The following is a 24,264-nucleotide window of genomic DNA, read 5'->3' on the forward strand; positions in this document are numbered from 1 at the left end:
TCTACGAACTCCATGTGCATGCCAAATCCTAAACACCTTGCTGTCACTGCTCGGTTTAAAATGCAAATTACCCACCAGTGGTAGAAGAGGAGTTATGTTAGAGTTTATGCCCAAATGCTTACAAAATAATTTCCAAATGTGTCTCATATAAGACCAAACGACATGTCCCCGGTAGACGGAGTCTAACTGGGCAGCTGGAGCATGTAACAAAAACAAACCAGAGATAGGGTGTAAAAAATTCCTGTCCACGGAAAACATTAATAAAGAGGAGCTCTCCATACACCAGTCCCAAATCAATCTAGTCCCACAAGCCAGATTATAGGCGCGAATGTCTAGCAGTCCAAATCCCCCTTGCAACTCAGGCAACATCAAAATACGAAGAGATAGCCGAGGCCGGCGCCCATGCCACAAGAAAGTCCTCAAAGCACTATACAACAGAGCTAAGTCCCCGGTCCGCAACCACAGCGGAAGAGTTTGAAACAGATAAAGCCACCGAGGGACAATCATCATATTGTACAAAAATATACACCCCGCAAGGGATACCGGCAAATCACCCCACAAGCGGAGGAGCTCAACCATGCTCCGGAGCAGGGGCTTCACATTGATCTCATAGAGTCGCGTGAGGGATGACGGTATCAGAACCCCCAGGTATTTTACCTGCTGTGGTGCTTCCTGAAGCGGGGAATCAGCCCACGCATGCGAGATACTAATATGAAGAGGAAGCGCCTCCGATTTAGACACATTGAGTTTTAGGCCCGAGATTTCCCCAAACCGGTGAAACATCTCCAATAATCTAGGGAGGCCTGAAACCGGGTCAGTCAACATTACCATAATATCATCGGCAAAAGCCATGCAACGCAAAGAGGAATTCCCCAGCTCTACTCCAGCTATCTGAGTATGGCATCGAAGGGAAATCAACAAAGGCTCCAAAAACAATATATAAAGCAGAGGGGACAAGGGGCAGCCCTGGCGAGTGGCCCGCTGGAGCACAAAGTCCGGAGAAGCTACCCCATTAACCAATACGGCCGCCACTGGGTGGGAATAAAGGGCCCCAAGAGCTCTCATAAAGAACCCCTCCAACCCATAATATCGCAACAAGGGGAATAAAAGAGCCCACTCTACTCTATCAAAGCTTTTTCGGAGTCAAAACTAATAGCCAGCTGAGAGGGTCCTTGGAGAAGGAGCCTTAAACGAGGGAAGCAGAGAGGGAGCCTGTCGTTAGTGCTTGCTGCACTTGGAGACATCGGGACAGGCAGTCCCGCTGCTGCCCGACCCAGCCAGCTGAGAGGGTCCTTGGAGAAGGAGCCTTAAACGAGGGAAGCAGAGAGGGAGCCTGTCGTTAGTGCTTGCTGCACTTGGAGACATCGGGACAGGCAGTCCCGCTGCTGCCCGACCCAGCCAGCTGAGAGGGTCCTTGGAGAAGGAGCCTTAAACGAGGGAAGCAGAGAGGGAGCCTGTCGTTAGTGCTTGCTGCACTTGGAGACATCGGGACAGGCAGTCCCGCTGCTGCCCGACCCAGCCAGCTGAGAGGGTCCTTGGAGAAGGAGCCTTAAACGAGGGAAGCAGAGAGGGAGCCTGTCGTTAGTGCTTGCTGCACTTGGAGACATCGGGACAGGCAGTCCCGCTGCTGCCCGACCCAGCCAGCTGAGAGGGTCCTTGGAGAAGGAGCCTTAAACGAGGGAAGCAGAGAGGGAGCCTGTCGTTAGTGCTTGCTGCACTTGGAGACATCGGGACAGGCAGTCCCGCTGCTGCCCGACCCAGCCAGCTGAGAGGGTCCTTGGAGAAGGAGCCTTTAATTTTCGAACAGCCGCGGTACGCGGCCCGCGGTTGCGAGCCCCGGGTCGCGAGCTGAAGGGGCGTGGCTAAAGGGGCCTGCCCCTTTTGAGCCCCTTCGGAGCCTAAGAGGAGCAGGGAGCAGGACTACCGACTCTTCAACATGGGTAAGAGGAAAGCTAAAGCAATACCATCTGCTGCAACAACAGGCCCAATGGATCGCCATCTTGTGGTTCCTATCTTGCCTCCTGTTGAGGAACAGGTAACTTTTAATATTCAAGCTAAAATTTTTAGATCAACATTAATAAGCGAAATAGGTCTATAGGATCCCACAAGCAAGGGGTCTTTTCCCGGTTTAGGCAATACAGTAATCAGCGCTCGGTTCGCTCCAAGAGGAAACTGCCCTACCTCCGCCGCGCTTTCAAAGTAGCCCCGTAACGGATCAGCCACATACCCCTGAAGAAGATGATAGAATTCCCCCCCAAAGCCGTCAGGGCCTGGAGATTTACAAAGAGGTAGATGCTTGAGAACACCCAGCACCTCCTCTCGGGTTATAGGGGAAGCCAAGACCTCCGAGTCCGTCGCTGATAGTTTTGGTAAGGGCAAAGATTCCAAAAATGCCCGAATCTGAGATTCCCGACCTACTACTTCCGCAGTATATAGAGAGCTATAAAAGGTGACAAAATAGCTGTTCCATCTGAGACTGATCCGTGACCAACCTTCCCCCATCATCTTTAAGCGAGGTAATCAAATTGGCACTCCGCCTCGCCTTAGTCATCTGGGCCAACATTTTACCTGGCCTATTACCAAAACGGTGTAGTCGGTACTTATAATAGAAAAGGGATTTGTGGGCTCTCATGAAGAAGTGCATGGAGTGCTGACTGGGCCGTCTGAAAAGCATGTTTATGAGACAGGGTAGGATTCTGAAGGACCAAAAGTCTACTATCCCGCACCTTGCGTTCAAGAACCAAGATTTTTTCCGCCAGCATTTTCTTATGTCGCGCGCAGTAAGCTATCACAGCCCCTCGGAGCACTGCCTTGGCAGCCTCCCAAAACAAAGTTCCAGTATCCCCATGGTCCCCATTAAATTCCACATAGTCCCGCCACTGCTGCTCCAAGTAAGATTTAAAGTCCGGGTCCAAATAAAGCGCTATCGGGAATCGCCAGTGCTTCCCTCCCCCCAGGGCGCCAGCCGAGAAGCTGATGTCCATCCACACCATGGTATGATCCGAGAGAGCCAGTACTCCAATCTCAGCCGCATGAACCGCATAAAAGGAGGAGCGCGAGAGAAAAATATCTATTCTAGAGGAGGAATTATGCACTTTAGACGTATGAGTGAAATCCCGCTCCCCTGGGTGTAGGGTCCGTCAGACATCCACTAGATCCAAAGCCTCCAACCAAGCGGCAAGCCCATCATCGGACCTACCGGAGGTGTGAGTTGATCCCTTAGAGGAATCCAGAAGCGGATCTAGTATAGAGTTAAAATCCCCCAAAAAGATTTTCTGAGACTCATGGATTTGTGGTACAGACAGCAGTACCCCCAATAGTGTCCTATAAAAGGACCGCTGTGCACTGTTGGGTGCATATACGGACATCAAAATTACAGGGCGCTGATTAAGAGAACCCTGGACAATAACATTGTGTCCCTCTGGATCTGAGAGGACCCTAGATGCAGTAAAAGACAACGATTTGCGGATCAACAGTGCCACCCCAGTCCTAGTTTTGGAGAAGGAGGCCGAGTAACACTGCTCCACCCAGGATTGACACAATTTACCATGTTCCCGTTCAGTGAGCTTAGTCTCCTGCAGTCCAGCTACATCAGCCTGATGTCTGGCTAGGCACTGCAAGATCTTAGTTCTCTTGATAGGAGAATTGATACCAGATACATTCCATGACACACACCTCAAACCCTTCTTAACAGGCATAAGAAAGAAAAAAGAACCAGATATACCAAAAGAGAAAAAGAGCACAAAACAGCTGCCGAGAGTCCCAGCCCATCCCCCAGCAGCCCAGTCTCCACATCACTTCCTCACATGAATCAACAACATACACACAGGTCAGGAGCCTTCCCCCTCCCCCCCTCCCGAACTCCCCACTCCCTCCTCCCACCCAACCCCCCCAACAGACCAAAAACCACCACACCAAGAAGGACTCCATGTGGCCAGAAGCCCCCCCTCACAGCCCCTGAAAAACAGAGCCCAAGCTTCCAAGAAGAAAAGAAATTAAAGACAATGTTTGAAATATAACAGTATATATAAAAAAATAGTTCCCCACCCCCACTGAGTCCATGTCAGTGTAGAGGATACATAGCCAATGCAAGCAGGGGAGCAGAAATAAAAATGTCAATAAGATGGTAAACCGCTGCAGCAGCAGCAAGACAAAAATGTCACATCAAACCTGCATAAACTGGAACAAGTAAACATAGTCCAGGTCCCAAACCAGATTCCCCAAGTAGAAGTCTCCCTCACTCTCCAGGGTCTCCGAGCCAAATGTGCATACCCTCCGCAGAGGCAAAAAAGGCTGATCAAGCTCCCAGCATCAGGTCAGGGAACCACGTGGTCAGCTGGGTTCTGGCCGCCGCACATGTTTCAAACACCACCGGTGTGCCATTGTGGATAACCCGGAGCTTAGCAGGGAATTGCAATGTGAATCGAATCTTCTTCTCCGTGAGGGCAGTGCAGATTGGCGAAAAGCCTCGTCGAAGAGCAGCCATCTGTGCTGAGTAATCTTGGAAAAGCAGGATACGCTGGTTTTGAAACTGAAGATCTTTTCGCTGGTGGAAATTTTTAAGGAGCAGATCTTTTATGGCAAAATTCAATAGACGAACTATCACCACTCGTGGTTTTGCCATCCCCTCCTGCTTCCTGCCCAATCTATGGGCCCTCTCAATGCGAAGCGGGCCAAAAGCAGGGGAAACCAGTAATTCCTCAGCCAGCAGGCCTCTCCAGGGCAGGCAGGAGATCCGCATCCAAAATAGTTTCTGGGATACCCACCAGACGCAAATTATTGCGCCTGGAGCGGTTCTCCAAATCGTCCAGTTTGTCGGTGGCACTCACCACCGTGCTTTTAAGCTGGCGTAGCTCCTCCTGCACCTGGGTAATCGCGTCCTCCGCGGTGCCCACACGGTGTTCCACCTCAGTCACTCATGTGTTAAAATCAGCCACAGAAGCAGAAAGCGTCTCCAACGATTCCTGAACTTTATCAAGCCGGGAACCCAGAGCTAGGACCACGGCATCCGTGAGCTGTGACGCCATATCCTCACCCACGAGGTCTGGTGCCTCTGCCTGGCCCGCCATCTTGCCATCAGGCCCTGGGCCCGATTTCAGCCGTTCCCGCTCCTTCCTGCCACTTTTAGTTGCCATATCAGTGCTGTTTTTGAGCGCAAATTTGTCCATAGACCCGAGGGCAGAGTGGTCTAGCGCTTGGGTAAATCCGCTCAAAGAATTTAGTTCAAAAGGGCTGATTTGGAGGGAGAACTTTGGAGCTCAGAGAGAACACGTCTTCCCTGTGCTTTGCACGGCCACGCCCCCCAGTATTACAAAATTTATTCTCCTAAGTTGCCAACACTCTCACCATCCCATCCTGGTTAGCTTGGAGGTCACCCATATGTGAGAATAGGCTGCCTGCTTGTCCTGGGATAAAGCACAGTTACTTACCGTAACAGGTGTTATCCAGAGACAGCAGGCAGCTATTCTCACAACCCACCCACCTCTCCTGGTTGGCTTCTCTGCTAGCTATCTGAACTGAGGCGATGCGCCCTTTGCAAAATATCTGACCCTTCTCCTGAAACTGCTAAGTGTTGAACCAGGTCATTCCTCTTTCCTTCTGTCTCCATAATTGTCCTTCCTTCTGTGAGGAGTAGGGGATTTTGCCTAACCATACTGCTAAGACACCAAATATGAATCCTAATTAGCACTCCACGTTCTCAGAGAAAAGGACCACCTTGAGCACAACAAGCAGGCAGCATATTCTCTACATGTGGGTGATGTCATCCACAGAGCCCTGTCGCGGACAGCTTTTCAAGCAAACTTGATTGAAGATCTTAAAGTTTGCTAGTGCTGCACAGCGCATGCGTGTGCCTTTCTGCTCAGCTAGAGGGCGCGTCTCCTCAACGTGGTCCTCAGTTCTTAGTTTTCCGCAGAGCCAGAAAGCCCTGTCTCTCTTCTCTGCGTTGAATCTAAGTGCTTTTCTTGCACCACGGCTTCTTTTCTTGTTTTGTACGATCGGAAGTTGCTATGCCCTGTGTCTTTACAACTTTGTTATTTTTTCTTGATCGCAACCGGGGGACCCCGGTTTTTCCTTTGGCTGCCTGGCCTCGCGTGCCACCTTTCCTCCTTATGTCCTGGCCTGTTACCAGGTTTAAAAAGTGCACGCAGTGCTGTAGGGTGATCTCAATCACTGACCTGCACCATTGATGTATCCTTTGTTTAGGTGTTGATCACCCTACCGCCTCTTGCCCGCGTTGTGCCACTCTCCAACCTCGAGCTCTTTGTCAGCGACGGGCCAAGATTGCGGAGCTCTTCAACATGGACCCGCAGGCAGATAAGACCTCGACCCCGGTCTCGGCCTTGACCTCGGTCTCGACTTCGACCCCGAGCAAGACTCCCTCGACTTCAAAGGCCTCGGTGTCTCCAGCTGTAAAGACCTCGGCCTCAGGTAAGTTTCCTCTTCCTCCTTCAGGTTCAGCTCAGCTACCGAAGAAGCCTTCCTCGGAGTCTCTGGCCACCCAGGCAGTGAGTGCAGTCCTGACGGCCTCTACGAGACCTCCTCCTAAGCGTGCCTCCACATTAAGGGAATACTCTACATCTAGGTCGCCCTCGTTGGAGCACCTGTCTGTCCAAATCCTTTGGTCTCGGTGCCGATGTTAGAGGACACGCTTAAGGCTATCTTAACCTCACAGATCTCCTCTGCTTTGGCTGCAACATTGACCCAGCTCGTTGTTGACCAGCCTGAGCGTCATGCCGAGGGCTCCCGAGGAAAGGTGCGTCGGTCTCGATGCTTTTCCTTGAGTGATTTCTCGCCTGCTCCCTCGAGGCGGGCTTCTCCCGCCGCCCGACCTCATTCGAAGCACCGGTCTAAGCGTGCCTCTCTTTCAAGGCAGCGGTCCACGAAACAACCCAGAGACTCTCCCCCCTAGGCGAGGTAGGTCTCCAGGACCTCGCACCTCAAGATCCATCGAGGCGTCGGACCTCGTGCTGTCTGACCCTCGGCCTCCTGTGCCTTCTTGGTCTCCAAACCGAGGACTGCCTCCTCGCTGCCTCGTTGGAAGGTCTCTTCTTCCCTGGGCTCACCGGGACTAGCCCTCCCAGGTTTCCATCCCTCGGACCCCGGGTCCCTCGCCTGCCAGGCAGTCTAAATGCAAGCTGTCGTCAATTCCCCTCGATCTCTCAGCGGAGCTTCCTCGACGTCTCTGCTTGTGGACACTTATGTGCCAGCTCAGTACCCAAGGGAAGCTTCTCCCTCGTTCTCTGTTGCCCCGAACTCCCGCTTGGCTTCACCTCTCGAAGGGCATTCCGCGGGCAAGACTTCCTCCTTCACTAGGTTTGTAGTGGACATGGGTAAGGCGCTTCAACTGGATCTCCAGTCTGAATCCAGGTATACCCCGGAATATTTGGAGGAAATGGAGCTTCCTCATCCATCGAGGGAATCCCTTCGCCTCCCCTTGAATTCGGTCTTGAAGCAGACTTTCTTCTGGAATTTGGAGTCGCCGTATGCAATCCCTGCCATTCCGTCCAAGATGGAATCCCGCTACCGGATGGTCCCATGTAAGGGATTTGAAAAGGCTCAACTCTCCCACCAGTCCTTGGTTGTGGAGTCTTCCTTGAAGAAATCTAATCCTTCCAAGGTCTATACGGCTGTCCTGCCGGGCCGGGAGTTCAGGTCTATGGACAAGTTTGGCAGGCGCCTGTACCAAAATTCAGTGATGGCGCACAGGGTTCTGAATTACAATTTCAATTTTACATCCTATCTCAAGCACTGCATCAAATCCATGCCATCTTTTCAGGATGATTTGGCTGTCCATCGCCAGCTTCAGGATACGCTGTTGCATATTCACCTTTATATGCTTCAGGCTACTTATGATGCCTTTGAACTGTCCTCGCAGGTCACCACTTTTGCGATCGCCATGCACCACCTGGCCTGGCTCCGCATCGTTGACATGGACCCTAATCTGCAGGACCATCTGGCGAATCTCCCATGCGTGGGCAACGAACTCTTCGATGACTCCATCAAGGCGGCCACCAAACGCCTCTCTGAACATGAACGCTCCTTTGCTTCCTTGGTCAGACCCAAGGCAAAGCCCGCTCCTCCTAAGTCATACAAGTTGCCACACCGGTGCTATCCCCAGAAGTCCACACCGACCTTTTCCCGGCCGCCACCCAGGCATCCGCAGCTGCAGAGGGCTCCACAAAAGCCTCAGCCCCCTGCAGCGGCTAAGCCTACACCGTCTTTTTGACTATCCCGTTTCGAGCATGCCGCCCCCTTTCGTCCTCGAGCCTTCTCCTCTACCCATCGGAGGCCGTCTCAGTTATTTTTGTCGCCGCTGGGAGCTGATTACATCGGACAACTGGGTCCTTTCCGTCATCAAGGAGGGGTTTTCCCTGCATTTCCGGACGGCACCTCCGGATCTGCCCCCAAGAGAGTATCTTTCCAACAGGTCGCAACTTTCCCTTCTTCTCCAGGAGGCTCAAGCCCTCCTTCGCCTCCGGGCGGTGGAGGAGGTCCCTTTGTGCCAGCGGGGCACCAGATTCTACTCCCGGTACTTTCTAGTCCCCAAAAAGACGGGACCTGCGCCCTATCCTGGACCTCAGAGTGTTGAACAAATTCCTGGTCAGGGAGAAGTTCCACATGCTCTCTTGTCTCACGTTGTATCCCCTGATGGATGAGGGGGTCTGGTTATGCTCGCTAGATCATGTGTCTTCCCTAATTTTCCTGAGAGGTCCTGGTAGTCACTGTCTGAGGTGACTGGGAAGGTGAGGCAGTCAAAAGATCTGAAATCCAGTTTTCTCAGCTCCTGAGATCTCCTTGCTTGCTCTATGTTTAGCTGGCTTGCCCTTGATTTCTATTGCAGCACATGCCACTGTGAGTGTCTGTGTAACCACAGGTTTGGCGATTTTGGGGGTCCTGGAAAGGGGTTTTGGGTGGTTTCCCTGCATGCCCTAGCACCCTCCCCACACCTGTAAAATTGCAAAATCGCTGTTTTCCTAAGTTCTCTGCATTTTTCCAGGGCTATTTTAGCTCAAAATCGGCACCTGTGGCGGCCATCTTAGATTTTCATTAAAACTTTTAAAAGTATATTTTTTGGTCTTAGGAGCTTCGTTTTCATTTCAAACTTCACAAATGGCCTCCTCAGGACAGGATGGCATGGATTCATGCCATAATTGCAGCGGATGGCTGCTGGATTCGCAGCCGTGTATTGTGTATGCCACGGCCCGCGAGGGGGTAAAGTGTACACAATTTCAGCTCTCCCCTCTGGGGAGGCCCCGCTTTTCTCCAATTTGACTGGAGATGCGATTGCAGCGTTCGGTGCGCCTAAGAAGGGCGCGGAGGGCACTTCTGCAAAACGCAAGTGCAGTTCCGGGGAAAAGTCTCAAATCTGTTAAACACTATAAATCTGAGGCACACAGAGTGGCCTTTACCTCTGGTGATAAATCTCAAATCTGTTAAACACTATAAATCTGAGGCACACAGAGTGGCCTTTACCTCTGGTGATAAATCTCAAATCTGTTAAACACTATAAATCTGAGGCACGCAGAGTGGCCTTTGCCTCCGGTGATTTTATTTGTAAATATGATGTATCAGGCTTTTATGGTTAAAAAGGCTATGCCTGCTTCTTCTACTCAGAATACAGTGCAGCAGATGGGATCTGCCCCTCCTCTGGATTCCTCTGTGCTCTTTTTCTGGGGCACCAGAGAGCAGACAGGTGGTTCTCGCCATCGCTTCTGCTTTGGTTTCTGTACCTTTGCTATTGTAGATTTCTTCAGCGGCGTCCACTAATGTGGCTAATCTTGCAGATCTTTGTGATCCTCCTGACGATGGATTCGTGAGCTTGGGGGTGACCCGGTAGTGCACAGGCTATTTAAGACTAGTTGCCTGCCTGATAGTATTTCTGAGTCACTTAGACTCTGAACCTCAATTCAGACCGTCTGGAATAGGCAGCATGTTCTGTTATGACTGATCAGCGTCCGCTATCCGTTTCCTTTTCAGACAATCCAGATTTGTCTAGGATTCTCCTAGAGGTCTGGGAGTCCCCGGAGGGCCCCCTTAAATGTGCTAGGGCCATGGCGCGTTTGTATCCCATGGACCTTTACTTTATCAAACGTCTGGCCCCGCCGAAAGTAGACTGGGTTGTGGCTTAGGTCACTAAGTGCACTTCGTTAACCTCTGATGGAGGGGTTGTCTTGAAAGACGTTCAGGACAGGCGAATGGATTTTATCCTCAAAACACCTTTTTGATTCTGCGGCGGTGGGAGTGAGAGCTACAGCGACCACCTCTTTTGTTGCCCGTGCTTGTTACCAAGTTCCACCAGGACCCCAAGGAGATTGTCCTTCAGGACCTAGACTTCCTAATCTCTGGGGTAAATTATTTGATGGATGCCCTCTGACATGATAAGGTTTTTGCTAAGCTTAGTGCTTATTCAGTCTCAGCCCGGTTTATGCTGTGGATTCGCCAGTGGTCGGGTGATGCTTTTTCCAAGACTAAGCTGAGCCGGTTACCTTTCAAAGGTTTGCTCTTGTTTGGCCAAGTGTTCAGGGTCGAAATCTCGCCCGGCACAGGGTTCGGGACAACCAAATTTTCATCCCTACTGGAGACCACACTAGTACACCTGGCGACAGGACAACGGTTCGGAGCCCTTTCCAGACCTTGTTTTGGAGTTCTGGCCCAACAACAGTCTTCAAACAGCCATCCTCCTGCCCCTTGTTTGACACCATGCCTCTGGCTTCTCTCCTTTGGATCGGGGGATGGCTTTCGGCCTACCTACCAGAGTGAGAGAGGGTGACTTCGGTCCAGTGGGTCCTAGAAGTGCTCAGAGAGGATCTCTGTGATTACAGTTTTTCCGACCCCTGTCAGATTTCTTCCTGATTTTGCCCGGGAAATCCGGAAAGAGCCCACCACATGCGGGCCACGGTTTGCAGATTGCTAGATCTGGGAGCAATAGAACCTGTGCCAAAAGATGACATGGGCTCAGGGAGATACTCGATATAATTCATTGTGCCAAAGAAAGGCTCCAAAGATTGGAGACTTATTCTGGACTTGAAGGCAGTGAATGTGTTCCTGCAAGTTTCACGTTTCCAGATGGAAACGGTGTGTTTAATTGTAGCAGCAGTGGCGCCCAGGGAGTTCTTGGCTTCCTTGGATCTCACGGAAGTGTACCTCCACATACCAATCTGTCAGGAGTACAGGAGGTTTCTGAGATTCAATGTGCTCGGGCAGCATTTTCAGTTCACGGCTCTGCCCTTTGGGCTAGCATCTGTGCTCAGAACCTTCACCATGGTGGTGTCCGTACCTGGACGATTGGCTGATCAGAGCCCCTCTCGCTGTCTGAGGGTCGTAGGGTGGCTCACCAGATGGTACATCTACTGGTGCGGCTCGGCTGGATGATTAATATGAAGAAAAGCCACCTAGAGCCGACACAGGAACTGGAGTATCTGGGAGTCCAGTTTCACACGGGCAGGAACCAGGTGTTCCTGCCAGACTCCAGGAAGATCAAGCTATGGAGTGCCATTTGGGCTATGTTGAAGGTTCAGGCTCCTATGGCCTTTCAATACCTGCAGGAACTGGGTCTCATGGTTGCGACCATAGATGTGATTCCATGGGCCAGAGCACGACTCCAGCCTCTTCAGCTGTTCCTCCTGTCTCGGTAGAATCCTCAGCAGAATTTGCTGGGTGTTGCACTGCCTTGGATGGTGGCAGCCCGCAGCAGCATGCTGTGGTGGCTGAATCCTGTGACTCTGGACAGAGGGCTTCCTCTGCGAGTCTTGGACTAAGTGCCCCTTACAACAGAAGTGAATCTGTCCGGCTGGGGGACAGTTTGCGGGTCTGTCTTGGCACAAGGCTAGTGGACTGCGCTGGAGAGCAGATGGTCGATCAGTCACCTGGAACTTCATGCGATCCACCTGGCCTTGTGTTTTCGACGGTGTCTCCATCGGCAGCCTGTTCGTGTTTTCTCGGATAATGCAACAGCTGTTGTCTATGTCAACTGTTGGGGGTACAAAGAGTCCCCTACTGAGTCTGGAGGCTCGGATGCTCTTTTCCTGGGTGGAAAAGCATCTGGTGGCTTTGTCCGCTGCCCACATGGAAGGCTTAGACAACGTTCAGTTAGATTTTCTTAGTCGATAGATTCTGGACCCATGAGAATGATCCTTGTCCAGAATGACGTTCAAGACCATTGTCCGATGGTGGGGCCGTCCATCCTTCGATTTGATGGCGTCTGCAAGGAACCAGAAGGCAAAAAGATTCTTCAGCTGCCGCAGAGAGGTCGGGAGCGAAGGTTTGTACAGTCTGATACAACCTTGGCCCCAGGGGGAACTTCTCTGTTTTACCCCCATGGCCTACAATACAATGCGTTCTGTGCCGGGTGACCTCTCATGTGATCTTGTGGCCCCGGACTGGCCCAGAAAAGCACAGACCTGGTGCGGTTGAGCTTTGAGAGGGGTCTGTGACTTCCCTGTCATCAGCAGATGCTCACGCAGGGTCCCATAGTGCTCCAGGATTTGGACTGCTTTAGTCTTACGTCTTGGCTCTTGAATGCACGGCTTTGACAGCTAGGGGCTCTTCATCTGCGGTCATCGCTACGCTTCAGAGTAAGCGGAAATCCACTGTGTCTGCCTATTCGAAAGCCTGGGAGGTGCTTTTAGGCTTGGTGCGAGAGGGTTCAGGTGGATTTCTTGACCCCTTCAGTGGCACACGTCCTGGACTTCCTGCAGGCTGGCCTCAGGAAGGGTCTTGCAGTTTCTTCGCTTCGTGTGCAGATTGCGAGATTCTCATGTTTAGGTCCCACTGCTCTAGGGTTCACTGGAGTCTCACCTGGATGTTGTCCACTTCTTGCAGGGGGGGGGGGACGCTGAGCCCTCCTGTGACTGCTTTGTCAAATGTGGAATTTGAACTTGGTTCTTCATTTGCTGGCTCACCCGCCCAACAGAACCATGGATCAGATCTCTGAAAGATCTTACCATCAAGACCATTTTCCTTGTGGCAGTTACTTCTGCACATAGTGTCGGAGCTCCAAGCACTTTGTGCAGAGATCAGTTTCTCCACATCACAGATTCTGCGGCTTTCTTGAGGACAGTTCTTTCTTCCGAAGGTGGTTTCTGTGTTCCATGTCAATTAAGAAATCGGTTGCCCGCCTTTGTTCCATCGGGCTTCAAGTCCAAGAACCGGGTTTTGCAGTCTCTGGACGTACAGCATTTCCTTCTGAAATACCTGGAGACAACGAATGACTTCCGTCTTTCGGACTATCTGTTCTGGCGAGCCCCGCACATCGGGGCTAGCCTATTTCTAAGGCTACCATCTCTAAATGGATCCATTTGTCCATTTCTATTGCTTATGTGTCAGCAGGGAGGAATCCTCCACTTGGGGTGAAGGGTCATTCTACCAGAGGAATGGCTTCCTCTTGGGCCGAATCTACGGCTGTTTCTCCTGAGGAGATTTGCAGGGCTTCCACTTGAGCCTCTCTGCATACATTTACCCAGTTCTATTGTGTTGAGGTGGCGGCTAAGCAAGATGCAGATTTTGGGGCTTCAGTCCAAGCGGTGGCTCATCGGGCCCCCCCTGATTTGTTGGGACTGCTTTGATATGTCCCTATTGTGTAGATTCCAGAGCTTATTGTACAAGAAATAAAGATTAGATTACTTACCTCTGCTAATCTTCTTTCTTGTAAATAGCCTCTGGATTCTACACAACCTGCCTGTGCTTTTCTAACTGATTCGCAGGTCGCCTGTCCAATAACTGGTAAGCTGGATTCTGTCTTTGACCAGCCTCACTGAGAATCCCATACTTGTTCCTTAAAAGTAAGGGTTGAGGGGTTAAAGGGATCCCAGGGTGGTGGTCCTTTCTGAACCTTAAGGCTGTGTCTCCTTTGTTTTAAAGTTATCCTGTTTTCGATTTGTTAATGTTTAGATTTGCTGTTCTGCCTTATGCCTTCTGGGAGTCATGATAGACAGAAACTGTACCATGCAACCACAAATCAACAAAAGAATACAGAAATCATTTGCGGTCATGCGAAACTTAAGGGAAATCCGAAAACTCTTCGAAAGTAAACAATTCCAGCTCGTGGTCCAATCCCTAGTCCTAGGACTTCTAGACTACTTCAGCATTCTCTATTTCCCCTGCCCTGCAGTCATGATAAAACAACTACAAACAGTACAAAACACAGCCCTGAGACAGATCTATTTGCTGAAGAAAACGTCCACATCACCGCTGCATACCTCGACTCACACTGGCTCCCAATACAAGCAAGAATACAATTCAAATTTTACTGTCTACTATTTAAAGCAATGAATGGAGACAGCCCAGCCTACTTGAACAACCGCCGTATCCAAACTGCCACAACCAGGCTAAGGAGAGCCCAGACACCATTCACACACCCCCTAATCAGAGACGTCAAACGCAAAAAAAGTACTATGGCATACTGGCCACGCAAGCAGCGAAACTTGACCACCAACTATCCAATCTACTGATCATGACACCAGACTACAAAACTTTCAGAAAAGAAATAAAAACACTGCTATTCAAGAAATCCATCAAGACAAACTTAACTCTACAGGAAGCATTTCAATCCCCCAAAATAACCCGCTCAACTATGTAACTCTTCTGGAATTGTCCAGATAATGTTTTGTAATCCGCCTTGAACCGCAAGGTAATGGCGGAATAAAAGTCACTAATGTAATGTGTTACCAAGCCTGGCGCACCCTATGACAGATGAACTCATCTGTTCCACCAATTCCTCATGTTCTGGAGTTTCTGCAGGATGGCCTAAAAAAAAAGCTAGTGGTAGCTTTGCTCTGGGTACAGATTGCCAGTCTTTCATGTATGGGCCCTTGTCTGGGGGGCATACTGGTAGCTCATCTTAATGTTGCTCGTTTCCTATTGGGGCACTCTGCGACTTAGGCCTTCCCTGTCTGACTTGGAATCTTAATCTGGTTCTCCACTCTCTGGCTCATCTGTCTGTGAGCCTCTGGAGCAGGCGTCCCTTATGGATCTCACGATCAAGATGGACTTCCTGGTGTCTATTACTTCAGTCCATAAAGTTTTAGAGCTTCAGGCTTTCTCCTGCCAGGATCACTTTCTGTGTATTACGGATTCTGGAGTGATGCTGCACACTTCCTTCCTTCTGAAAATGTTTTCCTCTTTCCATGTGATTCAAGGAGCCCATCTTCCTGCTTTTGCTTCCTCTGGTGCGATGGAGCAGGACTGGTTGTTGCAGTCCTTGGACATAACACAGTTGCAGTATCTGGAAGTCACCGAGTTTCACCTCTCTGACTACCAGTTTGTTCTAGCGGGTAGGCTAGTCTCTAAGGCCACTATTTCCAGGTGGATCTGTATGGCCATTTCCATGGCTTATGTGGTGGCTGGAAAGAAGACCCCCCTCGTGGTATGGGCTCATTCTTCTTCCAGAGGTGTTTCGTCTTCTTGGGCAGAGTCCATTGGCTGTATCTCTGAACGAGATTTGCAGGGCCACTGCCTGGTTATCTTTGCTTACATTCACCAAGTTTTATACGGTCAATGTGGCAACCAAGCAGGATGCTGCTTTTGGTGCCTCTGTTTTAGCAGTGGGCTCATCAGTCTCACCCTGATTTTTAGGGACTGCTCTGTTATGTCTCACTGGTCCCGGAATAAAGTGGGATTGTACAAGAACAAAAGATTGTGGATTTACAAGAAAGAAGATTAGTAAAGATAAGAACCTAATCTTTCGTTTTGCCTTTGTTGCTATTTGGAAAATTAGTTTCATAACCTCATTAAAACAGATGAATTTGTGGAATTTTCTTAATATCAGAAATCCCTTGAAGTTGTGTAAACCCAGAGAATTGTGTTTCTTGATCGTTAGTAGCGCTTCATAGTTACTAATATGCATTTACTGTCTTTTTTTTTTTTCTCCAACCAGCAGATACTGAGACAATGCAAGAGACAAAGCGGGAAGAAAAATGTCTTCTAGAAAATGAACCCATCCCACGACAACAAGGAAATGTCAGTGAGAATATTTCCCAGGGGAATGAGAGGAGAAACACAAGGAATTATCAACAGGAATCGGAGAAGAAGCAGAGACACCCTGCAAGACACTCCCTAGATGCAGCCACTGAGTGTGAGAAAAGTGACAGGGAACTCACAAACACCCCTGAGCTCCAGAGATACCCGAGAGAAGAGAGACCCTTACGAAATAAAAGAAATGACCAAATGACACATCAGCTCCACCAGGGAGGGAAGAAAGGAAAGAAATCCATTCTGCGTGACACCTGTGGAAAAAGTCTCGGTAAAATATATCATTTATTATTTCCCAAGAGAATCCAGTCCAGGATGAGACCCTTTTCACGTTGTCAGTGTAGAAAAGGTTCCAAGTGAAAGGTAAACCTGAAATTCTGCAGAGAACGTGTGCTGAAGTGAAATCTTTTACATGTAGTGAAAAGATCAAAGCATTAATTTCTAGAGATGGGCAGCCAAAAAAATTTATTTTAATTTCTTGTTTTATTTTAGTTCTTCATTTTCATTTCATGGGAATACTTTAATTTAATGTAGAGTTTATATGCAGCTAAATCACCATGCTAGCTTTGTTAGCAGTTTATAAATAATCAAATCGAGTTATAATCTAATTAGGTACTTTGAACTTCCCTCTCTGTCCCAAATGGGCTCACAATCTAACTATAGTACCTAAGAAAAAATATTTACTTATATGACAGAGATATATAAAAAGAGAGAAGAAAATACTTTAGGGAAAATTTCCAAAACATTAGTATCAAAGAACCCCAAAATGATCTGAAAAATTAAACAAACAATAAAAAGAACTCAACAAGTCATTCACCACCCTTAGTCTCAATCAAATAAACCCTGAAATGTAGCCATCCTGGTTCTCCCGAATGTAGAGGATGGTCCATCCTCTCTCAAGCCAGGAAGACAATCTCTGTGGTGCATTATACGCCCCAATATCACCAAGTGTGTGAACTATTTAGAAACAGAACGCACTGTTATGAAAAAAGGGGCCCTATTTCTGATGGTGCTCCAAAGGGTCACACGTGTGCAAAGAGGAGATGCTGTTACTGGCAAACCAAATATACCAAGGGGCAGATTCTGTATAATTCGCCAGTCTCGGTAGCTGCCTAAGAAGCGGCTGAGAATCACATACCGGCATTGCTATACAGAATTGTGTCTGCCTTAACTGACAGATGCCTAACCGCCCTGATTCTCTAACCAGCATCCATGTCGCAGGCGCCGGTTAGAGAATCGCGCAGCTGAGCGGCTGCAGAAGGGAACTCTTCCCCCTCCCCCACCACGAAGTCCCCTTTCACGAGGAATGTCCATTCCTTCCCACCGGAACACCTCCCCCCAGGAACTTCCAAAACCTCTTCCAGACCCCCTCCCAAACTGGTGATGCCCCAATCCTGTACTTCTTTGTAGAAAGTCTGGCCAGAGAGATGCATATATCCTCTAGCCTGCAGACCTGCCTCACTAAAATGGTGGGCCTTCCCCTTTCTGGTGCATTCTAGGATGCACTGGGGAGAAGCAAGTTTCAAGTTTATTAGGCGTTTATATACCATCTATGAAAGTTACCTAAGCAGTTTTACAATCAGGTACTCAAGCATTTTCCCTATCTGACCCATGGACTTACAATCTAGGGCTATGGAAAACTGAGTGACTTGTCCAGAGTCACAAGGAGCAGCACAGGGTTTGAACCCACAATCCCAGGGTGCTGAGGCTGTAGCTCCAATCACTGCGCCACACGCCTAAGGCCCCTTGGTCAGTCGCAGTCATAAACAGTGTTCCCTCTAAGCGGGCGGGTGTTGTGAGCAAACTTTTTTCACTGTGAGCTAAAAATATCGGGCGCCAGCAAGTTATGAGCCAAATAAATATGTTGCTTTCTACCACAGAACTTCCTTACGTTTGTATGGAATCTATCCCCTTTCAACTTTAGAGAGTGCCCTCTCGTTCTCCCTGCCTTAGCTACTAAGTCTATTCCCTTCAGTACCTTGAATGTTTCTATCATGTCCCCTCTCAATCTCCTCTGCTCAAGGGAGAAGAGGCCCAGTTTCTCTAATCTTTCGCTGTACGGCAACTCCTCCAGCCCCTTAACCATTTTAGTTGCTCTTCTCTGGATCCTTTCGAGTAGTACCGTGTCCTTCTTAAAGTACCAGTGCTGGACGCAGTACTCCAGGTGAGGGCGTACCATGGCCCGGTACAGCAGCATGATAACCTTCTCTGTCTCTTCAGTCCAGCATCTGCCCCTTCCATTCACTGTCTGTCTTTCCCTGCCATCTCTCCTCCTGCCCCCCCCACCCCCCAATTTGGTCTAGCATCCATCATCTTCCTTCTGTTCCCCTCATGGTCTGGCATCTCTATCCTTCCCTCCCCCCTGTGGTTTTTAGCATATCTCTCTTCTCATTTCCTCCACTCAGATCTGATCATTCTCTGCTCTCTCTTCCCTTTTCTTCTCTGGTCTTCCTTCTCTATTTTCTGCCTCCATCTAAATTAAATTCTTTCTTACTATTTAGTCCCGTTTCCCTCTTTTCACTGTGTCTACACACAGCTTGTCACCCCTTTCTCTCACCCCTCCATTATCTTACTATTTTCTTCCCCCTTTATTTATCTCCTCCTTCCATCCAGTATGTGTTCTTTCCCCACTTCCATTCAGCATCTGCTCTCCCTTCTCAACTGACATCCATCTGCCTTCTGCTCTCTCTCCCTTCTTCTCACTTCCATCATCTGTCCCCTTCTCTCTCTCTCTCATCTCCTCCATTCCATCATCTGCCCCTTCTCTCTCTCTCTCTCTCTCTCTCTCTTTCCCCCCCCCCCAACTTCCATCATCTGCCCCCCTTCCCCTCACCTTTGTGGGTCACTTTCTTTCCCCTGAGGGTGGCTCATGTCACAGGGGAAGCTTTGGCCGAGCAGAACCGCTTGATTGACAGTGGAACTTACTTGATTGATGTCGATGCTGGGGCCCGTTGCCGTTTGAAGGAAAAAAAAAAAAGGTGGAAAAAAGGAACCTGTAAAGGCGAGAGGAAGGGAAACCTCCAGGACAGCTGCTTTTTGCCCTCCTTCAGCGGCCCAAGAGTTCAGACCAGCAGCGGCAGCTCTGTATGCTTTTAACTTCGGCACAGAGCTGCCCCTAATCAATAGTTTAGCGCGGTTTCATGAGGCAGCCTCGGGGCCTTTGATAGCCGGCCCGCTTCGATGATGCGATGTGGGCCGGCCTAGCAAAGGCCCCGAGGCTGCCTTATGAAACCGCGCTAAACTATTGATTAGGGGCAGCTCTGTGCCGAAGTTAAAAGCATACCACAGCTGCCGCTGCTGGTCTGGAGGTGCGGAGACAAGGCAGGAGGCAAACGCGGTGGAAGGCAGGAGTCCCGGCACAGCGACTGCAACAGGAAGTTGCAAGTCAGCTGACGCCGGCCTTTCGTTGCGGCGGGGACCGAATCCTTCGCGGACCGGCAAGATTTTGTTTGCGGACCGGCGGTTGAAGAACTGTGCTCTACACTGTGTGCGCTGTGACGAGAAACTTGTGCGCTGCGAGGTAATATTTTGTGCGTCAGCGCACCCCAGCGCAGCTTAGCGGGAACACTGCCAGCAGCTGCGTCTGTTTGAAATGTAGGCAGCATTTTGCTGGCCTACATTTCAGGCATCTGTTGTGCTCTAGGAAAGTTTCAAGTTTTATTAAAATTTGATAAAACGCTAATCATAAATTCTAAGCATTTGACAATTAAAAAATTAAAATGGGGGACAATTGACAAACTTATTAGTGACATGACATTACTTACATGAAAACAGGATAGTAGGGAGAAATACAATTTTAAAAGAAAAGAATACAATTAAGATTAAAAACAAGAGCGAAATTGGAGGAATAATTAATGTTGAATATAAGTAAAACAGAATTTGGCAAGGGAGGACCCAGAGATTAATTAGCGATCATAAGCATCTTTAAATAAGAAGCTTTTAAGGTTGCCATTAAATTTATTTAAATTATCCCCGGACAAGCAGGCAGCCTATTCTCAACATATGGCTGATGTCATACACGGAGCCCGGATGCGGAGAGCCTCGCAAGCAGACTTGTGTGTAGAAACGTAGAAGTCCGGTTTCAGACGCGGATTCACTTTTGCAAGCTTCTCTTCAGACCATGTTGGAGCAGTAATTTGTTCAGTTATTGAGCAAATATTCTTCTGCCTCGATGCTGCCTCCTGTAATCCAGCCTGGGCAATCAGCAGTCTCCCGCGAGGTCGAGTCCCTGTCTGTGCCTCGAGCTGAAGCTTCACACTCTATGCAAGGAGCAGAGTCTTTGGGAGTGCTTCGAGATTCCCCGATCCAATCCACTGTGTTTCGATCTACAGCTTCTAGCCCTATCCATTCACCAGCAGCATTGCCTGTTTCCATACATTGGGCGAAGTCTCCTCGATCTTTGAGACCTGCTTTCAGACACCATTCTCGTTGCTGATCAGAGGCCTTCATCGAGACATCCATCGAGGTGTAGATCTTCTAAAGAGCAGCCTTCTTCATCTAGGCCTCGTTCCAGACTTTCCAGCTCTTCGAGGCCTCCAACTCCTTGCTCGAGGTCAGCGCTTCTGGACCCTGAGGAGTCGGCTGTTTCCATTGCCTCCTCCAAGTCTCCATATTCTTTGGACTGCCATTTCTCCAGAGAGGCGTCACCTTCATTCTTGAGGTCGAGTCCCTTACGAGGCAGAGCCTTGGCGGATCAGCTGTCTTTCACTTCCTTCCTTCATCAGACAGCTGATGACCTGGAAATTCAGTTAGATGCTGGTTCTAAATACTCTAAGGAGTATCTCGAGGTCATGCATCTACCTCAATCTCCTGCAGAGTCACTTAAACTTCCTCTTAACAAGCTTTTGTCTCAAACGTTGTCTGGAGACTCCTTATGCTATACCTGCTGTTCCAGGCAAATTGGACTCGAGGTATAGAACTCTGCATTGCAAAGGGTTTGAGAATTCACAATTATCTCACCAATCCCTTCTTGTGGAGTCCTCTTTGAAAAGAACCCATCCTTCCAGGGTCTATGCTACAGTTCCTCCTGGAAGGGAGGGTAAGACCATGGACAAGTTTGGACGCCGTCTATATCAAAATGCTATGATGTCCTCCAAAGTTCTCAATTACAATTTTGTCTTTGTTACTTATCTCAAGTTCCTTATTGATCTCCCAGGCTTTCTTGAAGAACCTGGATCAACATAGACATTTTGAGTTCCAAGAAGTCACTGCTACTCTGTCACAACTCAGACTGCATCTTCTCCAGTCATCTTATGTGTTTGAACTGTCAGCTAGGGCCACTGCTTTCTCTGTAGCAATGAGCTGCTTGGCCTGGCTTTGCACCATTGACATGGATCCTAATCTTCAGGACTGTCCGGCTAACATTCCTTATCCCAGGACAAGCAGGCAGCATATTCTTGACTGATGGGTGACGGCACCGACGGAGCCCCGGTACGGACAATTTTAGAGTGATTGCACTCTAAGAACTTTAGAAAGTTCTAGCTAGGCCGCACCGCGCGTGCGCGAGTGCCTTCCCGCCCGACAGAGGCGCGCGGTCCCCAGTTTTCTTTATTCCGCGGAGCTAAGAAGACGCGTGTTTCCAACGGCTGTTGGAAGTTTTTTCTCTTTTCACTTGCCTTCCCGCTCGCGCGTATTTTTCTCTTCATATTTTATTTCTTTCCTTCTTATTTACAGTTTGTGTAAAAAAAAAAAAAAAAATCTTTTTATTTTTCATTTTTTTGTCGATCTGCCCCGGCGGGGCCTGTTGGCACCATCGAAGCCTCGGGCTTCGATTTTGCTACAGCAGTATTTCCCTTCATGCCCCCGTCACCGGGTTTCAAAAAGTGTCAGCGGTGTGCACGCCCTATCTCCCTCTCCGACCCGCACAAGTGGTGCCTCCAGTGTCTGGGTCCAGACCATAGGGCTGAAACCTGCACCCGCTGTAGTTCTTTACAAAAAGAACTTTAAAAAATCGTCAAATTCAGCAGCGGATCCTTTTCGGTACCGCTATGGAAGTTGCACCGGTATCGACGTCGACGACTTCCTCCAAATCGACTCCGACTGCCTCTTCACCGCAAGATACATCGCCGGTGTCGACTCCTGTAGGTAAGCCGGCTAAGAAGCCTTCCCCTACTGTTCTAGGCCCGCCAGTCGAGCATGCAGTGAGCCAAGTCCTGCAGACTGAACGCCGGCCCCGTAAACGCTCCGCTCCCATTGAAGTCACTGCCTCGTCATCGGCATCGACTTCACCCGAGCGTCGAGCGGCACCGAAGTTACCGAGCAAGAAAAAACCGGTACCGGTGCCATCGGGACCAACGTTGGATGAGCGTATTGCCTCTATCCTCCAGGCCCAACTTAAGGAGCAACTCCAACACTTGCTCCCGGCTCTGTTGACTCCGAACCTTCCAGTGTCGGTACCGACTGAGCCTTCGGTGCCGTCTGTCGATCAACCTCTTTTATTGTCATCGACTGTTTCGGCACCGCACAAATCTTTGTCCATGCCTGTTCTGTCAGCAGAACCAAAATGGCGTGCTACTCCTACGGTGTCGGAACCGGTACTGTTCTCTGAACCCCGTACCGTACTACATTCCCCAGGTACCGTCTCCACTCGGTCTGGTAAATCGGTACGCAAGACTAAGCATACTGAGACATCGACTCCACTTTCCCAGGGCCGTTTACAATCGGTACGGGACCCTGACTTGTGGGACGACTCAGATGATCCCCTCGGTAGCGAGGAGGATTACACATCTGATGAGGATGAACCATCGGTGCAGGATACTACTGCTAAGCCAGAGCACTCCTCCTTCACAAAATTTTTAAAGGAGATGTCAGACACCCTATCTATTCCTTTGGAGTCTGACTCTAAAAAATCCAAAGCATTTTTGGATGCTTTGGATTTTGACCAACCTCCTAAGGAGTTTTTAAAGTTACCCCTCCATGACATCTTGAGGGAAACTTTTTATAAGAATCTTGAAACTCCTTTGACAATTCCAGGAGCCCCAAGAAAACTGGAATCTCTGTATAAAGTGATTCCAATCCCAGGATTTGACAAGCACCAACTTCCCCATGAATCTCTGTTGGTAGAGTCAACCCTAAAGAAATCTGCAGGAGCCAGTGTGTATGCCTCTGTCGCTCCTGGCAGAGAAGGAAAGGCCATGGATAAATTTGGAAAGCGCCTTTACCAAAATGCCATGCTGGCCAACCATTCAGGTAATTACGCATTCCACTTCTCGTTTTACCTGAAGCATCTCATTCAACAGGTGACCTCTTTTCAGAAGTATATTCCGGACCGTAAGCTTCCTGCTTTTCAGCAATGTACCTCTAGTCTTTTGCAACTCAGGAAGTTTATGGTCCGTTCCATTTATGATACTTTTGAACTGACGTCACGAGCTACTGCTATCTCTGTAGCAATGAGAAGGTTGGCATGGCTACGGGTCTCAGACCTGGATGTAAACCATGGATACCACCACACAAAAGCTCTCCGCCCATGAAACTAGGTGGGACACCTTGTTGAAAAACAAGAAGAAACCTCCTCCTCCTCGTCCATTCAGGCAACAATCTTCATATCAAAGGAGGTTTTCTGCTCGACCGGCTCAGCCTCATCCCCCTCAACCTCGCAGACAGCGTCAACAGCAGCAACAGGCTCATCAACAACAACAGCCTACTGTAAAACCGGCTACTCAACCTAAGCCGACACAGCCCTTTTGACTCTCTTCTCCAGAACATTGCCAGTCTTCCTCCCTCATGTCCTCTACCTCAGCCCATAGGGGGTCGACTACAGGTTTTTCTGTCTCGATGGGAAGCAATCACCTCCGACCAGTGGGTACTTGCTATCATCGCTCACGGCTACTCCCTAAACTTTCAGACTCCTCCACCGTTAAGTCTGCCAAAAGAGTCTGCTTCCAACAAGGCTCAGTCCCTCCTCCTCGCTCAGGAGGTTCAATCCCTCCTTCTTCTCAATGCCATCGAACCAGTTCCTCTAGACCAGCAAGGCCTGGGATTTTATTCCCGGTACTTTCTTGTACCCAAAAAGACCGGAGATCTCAGACCAATATTAGATCTCAGAGATCTCAACAAATGTCTGGTCAAGGAGAAGTTCAAGATGTTATCTCTTGCCACCCTATACCCTCTTCTCTCTCAGGAAGACTGGCTATGTTCCCTCGATCTCAAGGAGGCGTATACTCACATTCCAATTCATCTGATGTCCAGACAATATCTTCGCTTTCTTGTCAACCAACATCATTACCAATACAAGGTGCTACCCTTCGGCCTAGCCTCCTCTTCCAGGGTATTCACCAAATGTCTGATTGTGGTCGC

General features: G+C 49.4%; 1 pseudogene; it reads left to right on the forward strand.

Annotated features, from left to right (window-relative positions):
* The window catches only part of LOC117354672, a 79,148-nt pseudogene that overhangs the window by 28,673 nt on the left and 26,211 nt on the right, over window positions 1–24,264 (forward strand).

The sequence above is a fragment of the Geotrypetes seraphini genome, chromosome 2 (genome assembly GCF_902459505.1).
Source record: "Geotrypetes seraphini chromosome 2, aGeoSer1.1, whole genome shotgun sequence".
Lineage (NCBI taxonomy): Eukaryota > Metazoa > Chordata > Amphibia > Gymnophiona > Dermophiidae > Geotrypetes > Geotrypetes seraphini.